The following is a 9,011-nucleotide window of genomic DNA, read 5'->3' on the forward strand; positions in this document are numbered from 1 at the left end:
AAGGTTTCGCCGAGGCACGAAGCGCCGAGGGGGTAGATACAGGAGGGGTGGTCCCGCCTCGCTGGGGATAGGGGTCGCAGGTCACCCCCAAGAAAAATTTTGAAATATTAGGACTCGTTTGCACTACTCTGAGCATCAAAATGATTGCAATCGACTGTAAATATTGTACAACTTTTGAAAAATTCAAACTGTTAAGTTCGAGAGCGAGTCATTGTAATCACGAAAGTTTAGAAAAAAATACATTATGTAGAATACATTATAAAAAGAAAAGGTCCAACAGAATGATAATTTTATATCCGATTTTAAATACTAGAAATATATATGTTTATTTTGCAAACATTTATGGACAAAAATTTGTTTTGAAAATAAAGGAAAAATGTATAGGCGCGTGCCTACTTTAGTCTAACGAAGCTACGCCCCTGTCGATGAAGGCTATGCCTCGCGACTTCTCTAAAGAGAATACGTCAGGCCCCATATGGAGCGTAAAATTAACATAAACTCAAATAATTGAAGATATCTTCAATTATTTGAAGATACCATCAACTCACTTATTGCTCTCATTAATTATGCGCGCATTAAATCAATTATTGTTCTCATCAAGTGAATTAATGCGCGCATCAATTCAATTATTGCTCTCATCAATTCATTAGCCCATATCAATAATTGCTCTCTTCAACTGAATTGTTGCGAGCATCAATTCAATTGTTGATATCATTGATCCTTTCGCGCAATAATTCAGAACTGAAGATATCATTCATTATTTGAAGAGATCTTTAATTAAATTGTTGCGCGCAGCAAATGAATTGATGATATCTTCAAATAATTGAAGATTTCTTCAAATATTTAATACTATATCTTCAATTATTTGAATTTATGTTAATTGTGCGCTCTTTACAAGGTAGACGATAATAAGAAAATTTTGAATGATACAAAGAATGCAGACTTGCAGCTAATCCAACACCGGCACTGTGTCCGATATCAAGAAAGTCACCCTTTTCTAATCCAACATCGACATTGTGCCAAACAACAAGAACGTCACCCCGGACCAGACAATTCCTAATCCAACACCAGCATTGTGTCCGACAGCAAGAACGTCACCCCGGACCAGACACGTCCCATAAACTTGTGGAGTAACTTAGATGCATCTATAATCTACCAGTGTCGCGGGGGGGGGGGGGGGGGGGGGGGGGGGGGCATAAACACGATAAAAGGAACAACCACTTTTTTAATTTATTGTTACTTTTATTGGGGAAAACAAATGACAAGATCTTATAGTTTATTGTTACTTTTATTGAGGAAAACAAATGACACGATCTTTTAGTTTATTGTTACCTTTATTGGGGGAAACGAATGACACGATCTTTTAGTTTATTGTTACTTTTATTGGGGGAATTTATACATCCATAGTATAGAGCATCGTATCAACTTAACAAAAACTCCAATTATTGAATATATCTTTAGTTATTTAAAGATGCATCAACTCATTTGATTTACTCAACAATTCAATTAAAGATCTCTTCAAATAATTAATGACATCTTCAATTCTGAATATTGCGCGTTTATATGAATTTTTGATAGCATGAATCATATTTGTGCTGGATTGATGCGCTCTATATAACTGAATTGTTACTTCTCTTCAAATCAATTGATGATATCGACAAATTGAATAGTTGTGCGCTATCAATTCAATTAAATAGAGCTATGATTTAATCAATGCACACGTCAATTTAATTAATACTGAATTATTGCTCTCTGCAGTGAATTAATGATACCAGAATAACTCTTTTAGAGAGAGCAACTATATAATTAGAGATATCTTCAAATCAACATATCCACAATTGAATTGTTGCTCTCTTCAAAAGAATGGATGCGCTCATTAATAATTCCTTATATAAAAGTGTTGTAAAAGATTAAAGATGTCTTAAATTGAAGAGATCATAAAATACCGAGCTCACATTGCAATTCTGCTAGCAAACCCGATGCGGCGTGATCAACGCAATTATTGCCCTCACCAATTGAATTAATGCCAGTCTGATTAAAACCAGTCCCCTTCTCCTATCATCGTCACTAAGTTTAATTTTCGATACTTTGATAATTTTGTGCAGATCCAATAAGCATACATTGAGTTTTAGACAGGTTTAAGCTTAATTTATTTGTCCTTAATCCACATTATACTGCGCTGAAGATCTTTACACATCTTTGATTCAATGTTTTCCACTGACTTATCTGTTACATCTTGTGAAGTATCATCTGCATACATATTTACATGAGAATATGCCAAATGACTTGAGTTTGTGTAATAAAACCTTGTCATTGACAGTATCAAATGCCTTCTGTAAGCCTATAAAAAGTACACCAGTAAGTTTATCTTCATCAATATTTTTAAGCTATCTATATCTCCTAGAGAAATAAGAGTACTTTCACATAAATTGAATCTATCTATTTTGTATTGCTTATAGGAGTTATGAGTTTGAAATCAAAAACCGGTAATTGACGATGGCGCTTCATGAATTTGTGTCATTTTGTCAAAATAGTAAAAATGACTACATAGGAGACATACTTCAAGCCCTATAAAATCTCAATCTGATTAAAATCAGATCCTACGATCCGCTCACGTAGATCGCTATAGCGGATCATAGGATCTGATTTTAATCAGACTGTATAAATCCAGGAGCTTTCCGGGGCTCACTGGGGGCCGTAAGGCGGTCTTCAGACTCCCTATCTCATGAAGCTGCACCCCTCCAACTTCAATCTCTGTCGATATCTTCTTAAATACAGATCCGTGAATTTAACTCCTCGCTACATTCTTTGCCTGCTCACAACATGTACAGGGTCGAACCATGGTGAATACATGTACATGGAATGAGAACGAAAAAAAAATTTCCTGCACAAAAAATTCTATGTACAGAATTGTAATAGCCCTACGCAGCACCAAATTAACATAAACCCAAATTAATAGAAGATATCATCAATTTAATAACTGCGCGCAATATATAATTGAATTGCTGCGCGCATCAAATCAACTAACTAGTGCTCTCGTCGATTGAATTTTCAAATATTGCTCTCCTCAATTGAATTGATGCGCGTATTAATTCAATTGATGATAGAAGTAATTCATTTGATGTGGTCATTAATTCAATTGATGAGAACAATAATTAATTTAATACGCGCATCAATTGAATTGATGAGAGCAATCATATATTTGATGCGCGTATCAATTCAACTAATGCTCTCATCAATTCAATATGATAAGCGCATCAATGTGGTGGAATCATTGCTTGTGAAATTTGATTTGGAGCTCGGTATAAATGATTTGAGGATCTCTTCAATTCAAATGAGGATATCTTTAATCATTTACAATGCTTTTGTATGAGGAATTAGTGCGTGCACCATTTCTTTTAAAGAGAGCAACAATTCAGTACTTCCCCTCTCTAAAAGAATTATTGCGATCCAGCATGAATTGAATTAATGATATCATTCATTTAATGGAAGAGAGCAATGATTCAATTATTGCGAGCATTATTTGAATTGATGCGCGCATCAAATGAATTAATGATATCCTCAAATTATTAAAGATATCTTGAATTGAGTTTATATTAATTGGGCGCTCCATACAGACCAGATGAAAGAAAGTGATCAAGTATCAAGTGTGGGAGTAAATATTTGTGATATTACTCATCACATTTTGAATTCTTCGTCATCGCAGTTTCGCTTCATCTTCCTTGCAGGAAAGCACATGACTGAATTTGCGTCCCTCTGAACGCACATGAACATGTCACTTAATCAGTACCAGTAACTGTCACTAAATAGTAAAGATAAAGCCTTGTCTAAGTTTGGACAATCTCCTCGAACCAGATTATTTCCTAGAAAGCTCATCATACCTGAAAAAAAAAAAAGCCCACCGTGTTATAACACGAAACGTCCGCGAGTAAATGCTTAACATTCGCCTCGTTATAACGCGAAAATTACTTTTATGTTATACTTGTAAAGCGTAGATTTTGCTTATAAACACGAAACATTGGCATAAGATTAAGTGGTGCACTATATCCAAAAAAAAAAAAAAAAGAAAAAAAGCATGAAATAATTTGTTCATTACGTACAATAAGGAATAACGATATACTTGTCCAGCTGTAATTTGTAATTTTGTGCATGCATATAGATATATTGATGAATTCATCTATTATCGGAAGGAAATGTCATAGGTCACCAAGTGCTTTCTATATTTAAAACATTTTTGTTACGCAATCCTTTGTCTTTTTAGGCTTTTATATAGAAGAAAGTCTACTTGTAGTGAAAAGGTTACCTGTAGGTGTCCGATAAGTTGACAATTGCTGTACATTATTTTTAAGAATGGACAGTAACTGTCCGTTCTTAAAAATAATGGACAGTATTTGTCAACTTATTGGACACCTACAGGTAAACCCAATAACTTATAAGACATCTACAGGTAGGCTGAAAATAAGAGAAAGACATATAATAAAGAGATAAAAATTTAATTTTAAATTCCCTACAAAGTAAGAATCAACACAGATATCGGAAAAATCACTGAAACACTTAAAAATGATATTTCCCTTTAGTAGAATTTTCTGCTTCAACTCGTAAGATTCACAATTTTTTAGTAAATCCATTGGTCATTACTATATCGCATCAAAACTTAAATTTGAAAGACATATTTCCATACTGTATTTGAATTTCGCTGGATTCAGAGGCACATACCGAAACTTCTTCACAACGCTTTTTTATGTTTTCTTTATTAGCATATCCTAATTCTGAATTATTATTTCGCTTTCATTTCACGAGATAGGTGTATTGGGTTATTTTGGCTGGTGTTAGTTATTTCCTCATCCTAATGTTCGAAAACACAATGCTTTTCAGGTCAAAATTTGTCTTCACAACTTTTTCACCCTCCATATCCAGAATATTTGCAATACTTTCACTAAAATCCTTTAATTTTGACTATGCAATGAAAATGCTCTCCCCATCAGAGGAACACATGTTGATATGGCTCAGTACGATAGAAAGAGTGAATATAAAACCTGCAGTAGAAGACTACTCACCTGACAGTGTCCAATAAGTGAACAAAAGAAACAGGATTCTACACAAGACTGGTTATATTGTCAGACTATTCAAAATAGCTCTATTCATAATTATCATTGTCAGTGGATTTACCCGAGACTGTCCATTCTTAGAACAAAAGATGTAATGTTTTAAGTAGGATATAAGCCTCAAACTGTCCATTCTGTGAGAGAAAGAACTGATCGAGGCCCGTAGTAGGGCCTCGATCAGTTCTTTCTCTCACAGAATGGACAGTTTGAGGCTTATATCCTTTACATAGAGACTTTCTAACGGTTTTTTTAATGTTATGAAATGAATCAAAGGAAATTGTAGATAACATAAATTCAGAGATTTAGTGGTTTAATGGACAAAATTTTATACCCCAGCTGTTGCCAACTAGGCAACACTGACCAGTATTAATAACAAATATGGATTCTACTTTGCATTTGAAATAAAACCTCAAGAGCATATTGCCAAACATTTTGCATATGTAAAATGTAGGCGTTAGTTCTTTACTTTAAGGTAACTTATAATTATAAATAAATGCATATAAACGTTGCACTAATCACGGGTTCCTGATTTACATGACTTTATTTATGTTGAATAGTTCGCGTTATAACGCGAAAAATAGGCGCTTATTCGCCAAAGTTCTGCTTAATATATATAACTTTGGCAAATAAATGCGTGTTTTTGCGATATATATATATATATATACATATGTAACGAAAGTTTCGCTACCGTGAAATTAAAGTATCGCGGATTTTTTTCAGCTACGAAGATGAACCCACTGGGCTTTCGTAATTTCCTGTCGTTAGATCAAATGCTGTCTAACTTGTTTCATACCGATTGTTTCTAAAGCCGTTCTTGGCACACTAATTTTGACTACAGATAACTCCGTTTAACTGATCAAGATAAATAGGGCTCAGCGCTCACGGCGGCTGTGACCGATCGACAGGGAATGCTTACTCTTCCTAGGCACCTGATCTCACCTATGGTATATCCAGGGGTCCGTGTTTGTCCAATTTTCTATTGCTTATAGGAGTTATGAGATTGGTCACCAGTGGCGGATTTAGAGGGGCGCAGCCGGTGCCCCCCCCCCCCCCCCCTACAATTTTGAAATTTAAGGTAAATCGCGGTATCTTGTTTCGGAAAATGTACTAAACGATAAAAGAAGCAATAATTTCTTCCACTCCCGGAGAAATAAATGATAAAATCCTTTGATTTCTTGAATTACTTTATTGGGAGAACCTAATATTTTTCCAAAAACCCCTTAAACTTTGGGTCATTTGATTAATTTCACCTTATTAAAATGATAGAAAATAGTACAAATGACTTTATAGGAGAAATATTTCAAGCCCCATAAAATCTGTAATATTCAGGAGCTTCGCCCCCTGGACCGCCACCAGGGCTTCGCCCTGGACCTACTGCCTCATAAAGTGGCGCCCCCCGTAACCACAATTCCTGGATTCGCCCCTGATCACTGTTCGTTATCTTCACCTTTCACGAGGAACATTTATTGTAATATCAAAAGACAACACAGCGTGATTGGAAACGTGGCTCTGTAGACAAGGTTAAAGTTTTTGAAAAGTCGGTCAAAGATCAAAGTCTCAAGTTCGAAAGTCTTGGTCTGGTTATGATGAGTCTATATGTAGAATATCAAAGCCCCTTGTTTTATAATATACACGTATACCTTGGTAGCCAAGGTTATCAGAATTTTCCCCTTTAAGTGCGATACGGACACCAGGGTCATGGTGATAGCTCTCCGAACATTCGTAATGAGTTGTTTCCGAATCCTTGCTGTTTAGCTCACCTAAGTGGAAACCTCAAGTATCAACACGTAGTTCAAATTAAACTTTATTCAGGGGTCCCGTGGATAGATGGGGACTACAATAGGAGATCAAAGTCTTACACGGGAATGGTGTAGTACAGGAACTCTTTTTCCAGAGTAGCAGAGCCACACTAAATGTTCTCCAGTAGTGTGCATTATTTATCATTACAAGTCATTCCAGACACCAAGTAAATCTGAATTCTGCAAGAAATGTTTTAGTAATTAACATGTGCTCCCGTGTGGCAAATTGAAAAGGATAAACTTCTCATTAAGAATGTCTGTATAACCTTTGAACTTGTAATATGAAAACCAATACTGAATAGGGGTCATCTACTTTTTAGGGGCCACCAGTGTACCCGATTTAATGTCCGTCAAGAAATGGATCTCAATATATTGAGTGGACAATATTATAGTTTTGACACTTGACCTTAAAAACAACTCCCTAATGGCAACCATTGTATCAAGTCTGGTAACTGGCAAGTAAAGGGCTCTTTAGATATTGAGGAGACAATATCTTCTGTCCAGAGAAGTTTGACCATTGATCAGAAGTCATCTACTCTTTGTGTTGGACAGTGACGTTCATGATGTCTGTCAAGCAATGGGTTCTCTAGATATGGAGCAGACACTATCTTACTTTGTCCAGTATGACCCAGGCCTGGCCTTTGACCTCAAAATCAGTAAGGGTCACCTACTGCTTAGGAGAAATCAATGTACCGTTTGACGGCTGTCAAGCAAATGGTTCTCAAAATACTGAGTGGACAATATTTTTAGCTCACCTGAGCTGAAAGCTCAAGTGAGCTATTCTGATCACAGCTTCTGTATGTACGTAAACTTTTCACATTTTCATCTTCTTTTTCAGAACCACCGGACCAATTTCAACCAACTTAGTATAAATCATCCTTGGGTGAAGGGAATTAAAGTTTGTTCGTCATCGATGCCCCCTTTAAAGGAGAGATAATCACAAAAATGCAAAAATAGGGTGGGGTTATTAAAAATCTCAAGAACCACTGGGCCAGGAAAGTTCAAATTTACATGAAAGCTTCCCGACATAGTGCAGATTCAAGTTTATTAAAATCATGGCCCCCTGGGGTGGGATGGTGCCACAATAGGGGATCAAAGTCTTACATGGGAATAAATAGGGAAAATCTTTTTCTAAAGAAACACTGGTCCTAAAAAGTTCAAATTTACATGCCAGTTTGCTGACATAGTGCAGATTCAAGTTTGTTAAAATCATTAAAATTAGATTCCCCAAGTCAAAGCAGAGTTGAAAAAACTATATTTAGCACAAATCCCAAATCTTATCTTATATATTAATACAACTAATCATGGTTAGTAGCTTTTTTATAAGAAAATTTTCAAAAATCATATACATTGTATATTCCAATGTCAAATTTTGATCCCCTATTGAGCACCTCCCATCTCCCTGGACATGAAGAAACTTCAATCTGTATCAAAATGCATATTAATGACTAATTATGAACCTGTTGAATTTTAAAATATTTCCTCATATATTGCTAAGGAATTTATTATTATTCCCATCCTACCCCCAGAGGCCATATATTAAACAATTTTGAATTTGCACTCGCTAATGCATCGTCACAAACCACGGTTTTGAGTCCACCCACGCTCCCTCATGATGATGGAGAGAATCGATTAGAACCACCCATGGGTAACTGACATGTCACTAATGTAGTTTTCAAAAAGTTTGTCTTTTCTGGTCCTGTGGATCTTGAGAAGATTTTAAAAATATGCTTCCATGCTTCTTAATTAAAGTGACCCTTCATTTGAACAATTTAAAATAGCCTTTACCCAAGGATGCTTTATAGCATGTTTGGTTGAAATTGGTCCTATGATTCTGGAAAATGTTTATAAAGTATGGTTGGATGGACTGATGCCGAACAAAATGTGATCAAAAAAGCTCACTTTAGCTTTCAGCTCCGGTGAGCTAAAAGGTGTGGACAGACAGACGAGGAGTGGGTAGTCAAGAAAAAACCGATAAAAAGTGGGACAGACAGATGGAGGAATGGGCAGTCAAGAAAAAACCTATAGTCCTGTTTGATTTCACCGGTATTCAGAGGAACTAATAATAAAATTTTAGTTCATGCATGTCAAAGATTAAAAACAAAGC

This window comes from Ostrea edulis, chromosome 5, assembly GCF_947568905.1.
Source record: "Ostrea edulis chromosome 5, xbOstEdul1.1, whole genome shotgun sequence".
In the NCBI taxonomy this organism is placed as follows: domain Eukaryota; kingdom Metazoa; phylum Mollusca; class Bivalvia; order Ostreida; family Ostreidae; genus Ostrea; species Ostrea edulis.